Source organism: Lepidochelys olivacea (genome assembly GCF_965140295.1).
Source record: "Lepidochelys olivacea isolate rLepOli2 genome assembly, chromosome: 11".
NCBI lineage: Eukaryota > Metazoa > Chordata > Testudines > Cheloniidae > Lepidochelys > Lepidochelys olivacea.
This window is the reverse complement of record NC_140421.1, coordinates 23,596,318-23,607,013: the sequence shown is the minus strand read 5'-3', so window position 1 is coordinate 23,607,013 and position 10,696 is coordinate 23,596,318.

The following is a 10,696-nucleotide window of genomic DNA, read 5'->3' as shown; positions in this document are numbered from 1 at the left end:
GGACAGAATGTACCCAAAAAGTTTATATGTCAGCAGATAATTAGAGAGTGTTTGTGGATCTGCATGTGCTCATTTATTCTTCGTACTAATAGGATTTAGTATTTTTAAAGTCAAAGAGAACCTGTTATGGACTAATATCCTGATTCCCCTCCTAAGAGGAAAGACTTATCTACCCCATAAGGGTTCAATTTACACCCACTTACGTCTGCAGAGAAAACTTTTGTAAATAAGGGATTCGCTCCCTAGACACCAAGAAGAGCTGTGGGGGGAGAGGCTTTCCTCCATCATTGCTTTAATTCATGGCTAGCTGCATAGGAGGCCCACTGATAGAGGATGCCTGAGAAATGTTTTGTATAATCAGCATATCTCCTAAGTGCACTAGGCCAACCCCCTTCCTGGGTAGCACCACCAGAGTTCTGGGCTATTCTGACCTGTGTCAGTCAGGCTTCCAGGCACAGTGGGTGGTATAAGGTTTGTGAGAGGCTTGAGCCAGTGCTTTTCCCCTCCATCTCCAAAGAAGAGGATTTCCACCACAAGAGGCCTGCAGCCTGGGTGCTGCTATAGTGTGAAACAATCACAAAATTGTGTTTGATGGTGTTCTTAGTAGTGTCTCAGGACCAAGGAAGAGCCAGCCATTCTGCACAAATTCTTCTAAAGCTTTTACTTTAAAAATGTTATAGATGCAAAATTTGGTTTTCAGTGCTGTAGTCCATATTCGCATGTGTAGCCTATATTTACTGGGCTACTCATGCAAGTAAGAGCTGTAGGATCAGCCCTTGCCGTTATGTATCTTGTATCTATTATTGGTTCATCTACATTGAAATAGGAACTACGAGCTCTTTGATATAAATTATTAGTTTCATTGCAGGTCTAGTAATTGCCCTTTTGATCTTTGATGAAATGCTTTTCTGTGATGTCTTACACCAATGGCTCACCATAGATAGCTCTCTGCCACCTTCACCTGTAATACACTAGGGCTCTGAGCCTGCACTCCTTGCATATCCATTTAAGTTACTGCATATTTTGAGTGTTCTGGGAATGCAAGTTTGTTCCACAAGGAAATTATTTTTCCTTCTCCTGTCGAAGAAGAGAAATGGCTCTGTTTACACAACGGAAATTTTTGCAAAATGTTCCCGCCATTGATAGCACCAGTTCAGCCTCATGTTGGTAGCATTGGGAGCCCTGGTACGGACATGCTGCCATCCATGTTTTATACCTTGTGTCCTCTGACCTTGCTCAAACCTGTAGTAAATGAGGATGCTGGATTTGTCTATACTGATACCAGTAGGCTGTGCATATAAAAGAACAACATTAAAGTAAAAGTCTGGAGCAAATTCTGCTTCTCCATTACACCTGTATAAATCTCCTAGGGGTATGCTCTGGAGTAACTGAGGACAGATGTTATCCCTCATTTATATTTTTAAAGGCAACAAATTTCCTTTGCTCAGATCAGTGCAGACATCAAGGAACACCTTAAATTGGAAAAATTCAAGGGGAATACTACTACCCTGTAATAGACTAAGCTCATTTTTACTAAAATACTTTAAAAATGCTTCAGTGTGTTAAACTAGGCTTCATCTTCAAATGAAATTTTTGCCACAGACTTATAAAGCTTTGCAAATAAGGTTTTATAATAGAAACGCTGTCAGAACGTTAATTATAGGGTAATAAATAGCAATGCTATATTATCCTCTGATATTTCCTTACACTCCTAGTGAATATGCACAGCTGTTGTTGAAAACTGGTAATCCAGTACTATATAACCATATTACATCTAGCACTTACAACACACCCTTCATGTAAGCAGCATCATAGAGCACTTAACAGGGAGAAGAAGAGAAAGCTGCTTCTAAGTAGAAGCCTTAACTGAACAAATGAGCTTTGAATTTTAACATAAGAATCCCAGTCAAACCAGAATTCTTGATCTTGCCAGGAGAGGCATTCCAAAGGCAAGGAGCATGCCAAATACGAAGTCTTTGCTCCAGCATCATGGAGGCAGTGCTTTAAAAGCCAGCATAACTTCACGATCAATCAGGACTAGACTGAGCAATAACATCGCAACCGAAGCAGGCATAAAAGTTATACAAAGCGTTTGTAATATGGAGGAGGGAGTGGAATTTTAACAAGAAGAATTAAACTCTGGAAGAGCCCCTTTTCTTCTTGATGAGCTGGGCTGGCTGTAAGAAACCAGAGAGACTTCCAGGGCCAAAAGGATGTAAGTGGGGGGTAGAGAAGGAAATCAAGGTTAAACAAGGCCAATCCGATCTAAAAATAATAGAAAGCGAGACCAGCCCCGCGGAAGTGCACGAGCCAGCTGCACTTCCGAACAGTGCCAGCGCGAAGGAGGGAACCAAGCGGGGGAGACGGGACTGGTTCCGCGCACAGACCGATGCTGTCACGCACAGCACATGCTGGAGCTGCCTTGGTTCTCGCAGGGCTCAGGGGCCGGAGCTTGGCACCCAGAAGATGGTGTGTTTTGCAAGAGATCCAGCAAAGGCGGAGGAACCAGAGCGGAAGGGAGGAAAAGATCCCCTGGCTGGGAAACGTACATGTTAGGAAGCGAAGGGCAGCAAAGACTGGTGCACTGGGGGGGGAGGGGAGGGCGGAGCCTGGCCCTGGGTTGCCCCCAGCCCTAAACGGGCGTAGGGTCGAGTTTCAGTGCGAACCAGAGAGTCCCGAATGTGGAACGCTCCCGGGCAGGTGCCAAGCGTTTGCACTGGAAAGGGACCTCCTGCGGTCTGCCCCCAGGGCCGCCCCACCGAGCAAGGCCTTAGCGTCCATCCACCGGCCACCTCCTTTTGGTTTCCGGGACAGACAGGCTGCAGGGTCTCCAACAACTTCCCGAGAGTGCAGGGCTGGGGGCCGCCGGGTCTTTACAAGTGTCAGAGTTCCCAGCAAAATGCTGCTTGGACGTGCGAGCCTGACACTGAACGGGAAGAACAAAGCGGGCGGGGTGGGGGAGGTTGCAGCCGAGTTGTGAGCAAATCGGGCCGGGATCGTACACGCTGCACCGCCCCACACCTTCAGCGCCGCGTGCTCCTGGAGCCTCGGGTCCCCCACCCAGGCCAGAGCCCAGCCCGGGGGTCGGCGGCGGGGAGTACTAACAAAAGCAGCCGCGTGGAAGCAGCAGTGTCGTCTGAGGCTGCAGAGCGCTTGCTTCTTGGGAGCAGCCTCCCCCAACGTGTTCTCCTTTTGTCGCTCGCAGCTATGTTCTCTGGCTTTCACATCCACTTGGCTGTTCACACTGGAGCGCGAACGCTGTGATACTAGGCCAGGAAAATAGAAGCAGCAATAAAACAAAAATCAAAAAAGAGGAAGGGGGGCTGGACGGGCTCTAATGAATCGCTTCGCTTTAAACACTTAATTTAAAGCTTAAAACGCTTGGTGAGTGACGATGGGGGGGGGGAGAAGCAAAATATGCTCGAGTGGAGTATTAATAGTCTTCCCCCCCCCACTCTTCTTTTTCCTTCCAAGAGGTTCCCCAGGCTCCTGGGTACATCAGCAAACTGTCCTCCTACGTGCTGGAGCGTGCAGCTGCAGCGCGGCCCCGGGCACACACCTACCCACAGCCACTATCCAATGCCTTTTACATTGACACAGATTCAAAACGAAGAAGGAGAGAAGGGACTTTCTGACCAGGCCGTGGGCTTCCTTGTGCAGCGCCCGTCCGCGGGCACAGGGCAAACGCGGGACAGGGGCTGTTTGCCTGTAATCCGTAATTAGGGATCCCACACTCACTGGCTAGCCCTTTGTGGCAAACGCCAAATATGCCACCGCATCTCCCAGCCCTGGAATAACCATATTTGTACCGGCGAGGGAGGAGGTGCGGGGACCTCTGGAGGCGGGAGCTGGAGCTTGCTTTCAGTGGGTAGTTGTTGTTTTTTTTTGGGGGGGGGGCGACATTTAATTGATGACCCGTGCAACTTTTAACCCTTTGATTATCCCAGGGAGAAGCAGAAAGAGATGGAAGTCAATGAGGCGTGTTCTGTTTCTCCCCAAAGTTTCCATTGCGGTTCTCCACCCACCCCGAGCTATCCTCGCGGCTCTTCTTAATTTCTCACCGACGTGTCGTTTAAAAGAGAAGTTATTTGCTCGGCTAAGGCTGGGCTCTGCATACGTTACTGCTGCCGACTTTCTCTCCTCTGTCCGTGACGGGGGGCATCCCCCCCCCCCCAAAGGAACAAGAGGGACCAGTGAAAGGGATGCGGCCAGCGAGCGGATCTGTTAGTTTCCCGGGAACGCTGGCTCATGCTCTCCGGCACAGCTGCCAGGAGCAGCGCTGGCTCTCTCGGCACGCTCCGACAGCGCCCAGTCCCCTCCCCGCCCTCGCGTCCTGGCCAGCGCAGATCCGGCTGCTGGCCCGGCCTGGGAGTCGCTGCTAATAAATCCCTCCGAACGGGGGCAAAGGCGCGGGGGCTGTGCAGGGGAAAGAGAGAGAAGACACCGGTAGTTTGGGCGGGGGGGGGGGTGGGGGAAAGAGGAGAGAGCAGTGGCAATGAGGCGAGGGGGTAGCAGCTGAAGTCCTGTAGCAGTGCCGCGCTCCCATACGGCTGTGTGCAGCCATCCCTGCTCTAGTTAGTTATCGCTCTGTTTTATTGGGTCTTAAGCTCCCTCTTTTTGTCCTTCCCGGCTCTGCACCTCTGGGATCCCTTTGCTAGCAGGTTCGTGTGTATTTCCCCACCCACCCCTTTTGGCTGCAGCATTTTTTGATGCAGATCTCCATCCCAGGCAAAGCGAGCCCAAGGAAGGTGTAATCCGTATTAACCATGCACGCACGAAAGGCTGCAGCTTTCCCTGCTGCAGAAACACTGGGGGCACAGGCAAGGAAAAAATCTGACATTTAGTAACACTTTCTTCTCTTACCTAGCCCCAGAAGGGGACCCAAGGTGAGGATTTATGCATTGTCGGGTTTTGGGGAGGGGGGGCTGAGGTGCGATCCCCAGCGAAAACAACGCTTGCTTTGCTAGATTTTGTCGTTGATTTTTGATCGGAAACTTTGTTCCCTTCAAAAACCCCACGTGCTGTAGAAAGAATGTTAACAGCAGAAGATGTGTTGTCCTTTGGCAAGTGCGTCGTTACTAGCTCAGAGGGAAATATTTACTAATGTCCTTGTACACCATTTATAAATAAATGACCAACAAAGCCAACAATAATAGCAGCAAAAATCACTGCTTCCCGGGATCGCTTTCCCCCCGGTGTTTAGTGGCTATGCAGTGTTATGAAGTTTAGGTCCAGGATTGGTTTGTATTTGACTTTTCCCTATGTGATGGCCATGCTTGTGTCAGCCTGGTTTGTTGGCGTGCTGCAAGGCTAGCCAGTAACCGGGCAGAGCAGTGACTGCGTCTTCGGATTGCAATCCTGGCCCTAGTGAAGTCCGTGGGAGTTTTGCTGTTGACTTATATCGGGGCAGGTTCACACTGTATGTTTCAGAGCTGTTTTTACACTCAGGCAGGATAGATCTGTTGGCCTTTTCCCTTAGCCCAATACTGTATCATTCACATTTCCCAGGGCGTTAGCAAAGTGTGGTTTCCCTGTGACAAGGTGTTGGTGTCTGCATAAAAAGGGAGAGTTGAAGATCAAATTAAGGAGAGTGGGAGGGATCCTTGGAAAGGGCTTAACCTTTAGCGCTTTGAAGGCAAAACAAGGCAATTCATTGGAAAGACATGTCTGTAAACAATGATAATTAGCCTTTTTCAAAATCATAATACTGATTAAAATCTCTGATTAATTATTTATTCATCACAGAACCTCTTTGCAGACCTGGGAATACTGATTGAAAACTAAGTGCCTCCTAGATTTTGTATTGCAAGCAGGAAAGAAGTATAAAAGGGGGCTAAGAGGGGCATGAAAGAGGAATCTAAGCAAACGGAATTATTTCAAGATCTGTTACTTTCTTCTTCTTTTCCTGTCAGTAATACATCTCCCCCCCACCCCCTGCACAATTTTGCTATTATGAAAGTGTTTCTTGTACTAAATGCAGGTGTTAGACTGAATTCAGTTGGTACTAAAATTGCAAACACACTTTGGCTCCTAGGAAACCAATTGAAGACGTACTTCTTTTAACTCCATAACAGCAGGTTAGGCAGTAAATGCACACTGATGGTCAACTAGCCAATTATGGTATAAATATCCCTTGTTTACAGAGAGGTGTTAAATGAGCCTTTAGAGTACAAAGGATCAGACTGTCTAAGCTACAATTTGTGTTTCATCCCATTATGTCTCCCCTAAAATGGCCCATGCCACTGTAGGTAATGTGCACAGGGAACATGCTTTTCTCTGTTGATGTTAGTTTACTTTATTTCAATGCACACTGTTGTTTACTTTTTAAAATTTAAATAAATGTCAGCATTGTATAATTTCCATGTTAACAAAGCGGTGAGCAAAATCCCTTGTATGTTTATAAAATATTATTGTTTAATTCACATAGTTTAGGAATTCCAAATGTTGAGAATAGGAAGGAGGCCAAATACCATCTGTTTATAGCTATGATGCATCGTCATATGTGGACTTAAAAAAAAAAAAAAAAGCTTGGTCCACCATGCCACTATTTTATTTGTTCAGAATATGGTGTGGAGTTGAAATCGCTGGCTGTCATTTGCAAGATTCTCCAGAGTGGTTTAAATTTAAACAGGAAGGGAGGAGAAGTGGCTTTTCTGTTTCTGTCAAATTAATCAAACGGATTATCGCTCCGCCACAACCAGTGCAAATGCTAGTTGTGTCACTTTTACCCAGCCTTTAATATTCTTGGATGTTGGTTTAGTCAGTTTTTTATAGACTCTGAGAAACAGCATGAGCAAGATTTTAAAAAGTGATTAACAACTTTAGATACCTCATTTTTGGGGTGTCAAATTTCATAGAGTCATATTCATATGATCGTATGATTTTAGGGCCAGAAGGAACCATTATGATAATCTAGTTTGACCTTCTGCACAGGCCAAAGAATCTCACCCAGTAATTTCTGCATCAAGATCATAGCTTCTGCTTGAGCTATATTGTGTCTTTTATAAAGATAAGCAATCTTGATTTAAAGACTTCAAGGGATGGAGAATCCACAATGGTTCTTTGTAAGTTGTTCGAGTGGATAACTACCTCACTATTAAAAATTTGCTCCTCATTTCTAATCTGAATTTATTTTGCTTCAGCTTCCAACCATTGGATCTCATGCCTTTTTCCTGTTAGATTAAAGGACTGTGTACTATCCAGAAATTCAAGCCACCTTGAAAGGCTCTGTTTTTCCACAAGTGCTTGACTCTCACCCTCTGAAAGTCAGGCTCTTTTAGGATGTCTCAAGTTGGGCTCCCAAAATCACTAGTTACTTTTGAAATTTGAAGTACAATATGAAACAAAACATGCATTAATAAGGCAGGGAAAGTGTGCTAGTTAATAATTAAGTATGCTACCAATATATTGCAAAAATACCTGTGAATATTAGTGGGTTTAGAACTCCAAGTTAAAACCCTGTTAAAAATAGTATATGCTCCAGCAAATGCCATGCCATTGAGTTGTCCATAACTTACATTCTAAATAAAAGGTAGTGTGTATACTTAACAACAAAGGGAGTATCCCTGAGTTAAGAAGATAAGAAGATTTTTGTTCCAAACCCCAATTAGTTAGTACGTCAAGCCTTATAGCTGTCTTTGTACCTTTAAGATCTAGAGAATCCCTAATAAATGTACTTAAACTTCCTAGTGAGGGCCAGTGTCGAGAATGCAGAGATTAGTGTTAGCATTACTGTGCTTTCTCAGTGCATCACAGCTGCACTTGATCCTGCTAGTGATAATGATGCTTGGAATTACTGAGGTGTCTGGATGTCACATATGGAGTCCTTTCCCCAAGGATGAGGAATAATAGCTGCACTCAGGTGGTATGGGGAGGGTAAGAACAGATTTGCAGTTGTGTCTGTGTCTGGTGCATGGTGACTCTCAGTTGTGCCAATTTATTAAATAGAAAGGTAGATTCAGAAGCAGGGCTACATCTTCCTTACTCCTGCAGCAGGGGCAGTTGTACTAGGTTTGAAAAAGGGACAGATGTACAGGTGGGGGAAAATACTATAGTCCTGTTCCAGCATTGACAGAATACAGCATCAAACATTCTGTGGCCAAATTCTTAGTAATTTTCATAATACCACATTTCAGGAGACTATACGCTGTGCTGAAATGCCTATAACTCTGTTGTTTGAACTTCTTAGTTTCTGCTGTTACATTTAAATTACAGCATCTTGAATTATTTAGCTACACCCAGTTTAAAAAGTTAAAGCTTCTTTTGCTACGGTGCACAGTACTGTGCTGATGTTTCTTATGGCTGATCGTGAGACTTCAAAAATCCTCTCCCTTATCATTGTGCCTCCTTCAAAATCAGTCGCTTAGGGTCCCTTTCTAGTAGGGCTGATTTTCCTGTTAATTACAAAGAGGAAATGCACAAAGCACCATTCTTAATTAACCATGGCAAAACAGTATCCATCAGTATAGGTTATTTGGTACATAACAGAGTATATGACTTGCTCATGCTGGCACATGTAAGTGCAAACATAAGTGGAAAACTAGGACAAAGGGTAAATTCTGACATGAAAGTTTGCACCAATTCATAAGGTGCAGCTTATACAGTCCCAGCATGGAAAAAGGTGACTTTCCAGCTTCAGATATGCAGGCATGCATCCTTGTGGATAACTGGTATTCCAGGGCTTGTTATCCTGGATCTCTGAAGCTGTGACAGCTATCAAGGATGTAGACTGACCAATGATAAGGCAGATATCTGTCCAGGAGGAATTGGATGGAATCTCTTTATTTATGTATCACTTCATTTTTACATGGTGGAGTAGTTTTATGAGATACACCGACAGAAACTGTTTTCTAAAGTTGGTAAATCCCATGTTCATTCCAGACTTGTTTCCATGCAGTTCTTGTACATTACATCACATGGCCAGTGGAGAGGGAATTGTATTTGGAATCTCCTGCAAGTACACAGATAAATTCTGCCCAGATGATGGTGGGTGAGCATATGCTTTCAATATTACTTTAAAGTTCATTTAAAGTAGCATCCAAAGTATATGTTCACCCACCCATTATTACATGTAACCTGCACACCAGTTTTGTCCTGCACAAGAGGTCATGTGGGCAAATATGTATAAATTAATTATTTTCAAATAGAACATTTATAGTGTGGTCCGGAGGTAGAAATCCTTGAACTTTGGGGCTCCCCAACCCAGGAAAGGCCATGGCCCCTGGCTGGGCAATAAGCCATCTCAGCTAAAGGGAAGATTAGCCTACTGCACTAGGATAAAATAAAAAAAAAAAAAAAAGTGAAGGCATCTTCAGTTGAAGGGCAGTCTCATGTCCCTGACTGAATATTTCCTAGGAAACTTTGAACTGTGGCCCATGGTTACGGTATCTCATTCTGCCAATGTCAGATGCCATTGTCTTGAGTCTCAGTGAAATATTATACAGTGTGGGAGAGAGACTGTTGTTATTGTTATTGTATTATTATGTAGCTGTAATTCCAGTAATGCTTGCAATGTGCTAAGCACTATACAAGCATATAGTACCATAACCCTTCGTGATGCTTTACAGAGGTTAAGAGAGGCAAGGCATCTGCCTGAAAGATTACCGTCTGTATTTGGTGACTGTGAAATATGAGGAGGACAGGCAAAGGAAAAGGCTAAGGAAAATCAGGATGGGCTAACCCTAGGATTGTGAGTGATCAGGAGGACACTGGAATGATGGAGTTCTGTTTTGGAGGCAAGATGGGCAAATCATGTTTTGCTGTGTTCAATGAGGAAATGGCAGGGCAGCCATGAGGAGATATTGGAAAACTAAGAAGAGCTGCAGCCTAGACAAGGGAGGGTTACTGGTGTCAAATGGCTATGCACTGTAATTCACTATTTGTCTGCCCGGTTGTCAGTAACCCGAGAAGAAACTTCTTCCATATGGAGGAAGAAAAGCATGATGCAAGCTAACCAAGCACCCAGGTAGGGTGGGATCCCAGACTCTAGCCCTGAGAAGAATTAGTGACTGCGTGGCTACATTAGTGACTACATAGACTTTGCCTACACTTGTGGTGGCATGTAGGGTACGTGTAGCTACCCACCGCAGTGGAAGGCAGACTACATGCTCACTTCAGTGAGTAGCTACAAGTGGCAATGCAAGGCCTGCACGGGGGAGGCAGTGGGGCTCTATGCTGCTAAACACAGCAGTGTAGATGTGGAAGGCGCTGCTTGGGCATGTAGAGAGCCATGTAGGGTATATACCCTGGGATTCAGGCATGTAGCACACCCTACTCTACTCATCTAAGCAGTGTCTCACTGTCTGCACTGCTGTTTATACCTGTGCAAGCTGGGCGTGCAAGTCTGTACGCAGCATGCCACCATAAGTGTAGAGCTACTCCTAGATGCAATCTGTCAGTTGATCTGTATTCCTCCTTGGGCCTCAGCACCTGTGGAGTCTTGCCAGGTCATGGAGCTCTAGTGGGCTTGGTGCTTCAGAAATGTCAGCACCCAGGACTGAGGCCTTAGACCAAGCAAACATGCATTATAGCCTGGAAAGATCCTTTCAATTTTTCCACATGGCACCCTCGTTATGGCTACACTAGTTTCTGTCAGAACAGAATTAGACAAAGCTAGTGAGAATTAAAGATGACGTATTCAATGAGATAAGATAAGAACATAGCCCCAAATACATCATATTAACTTTCAATGGCAAAG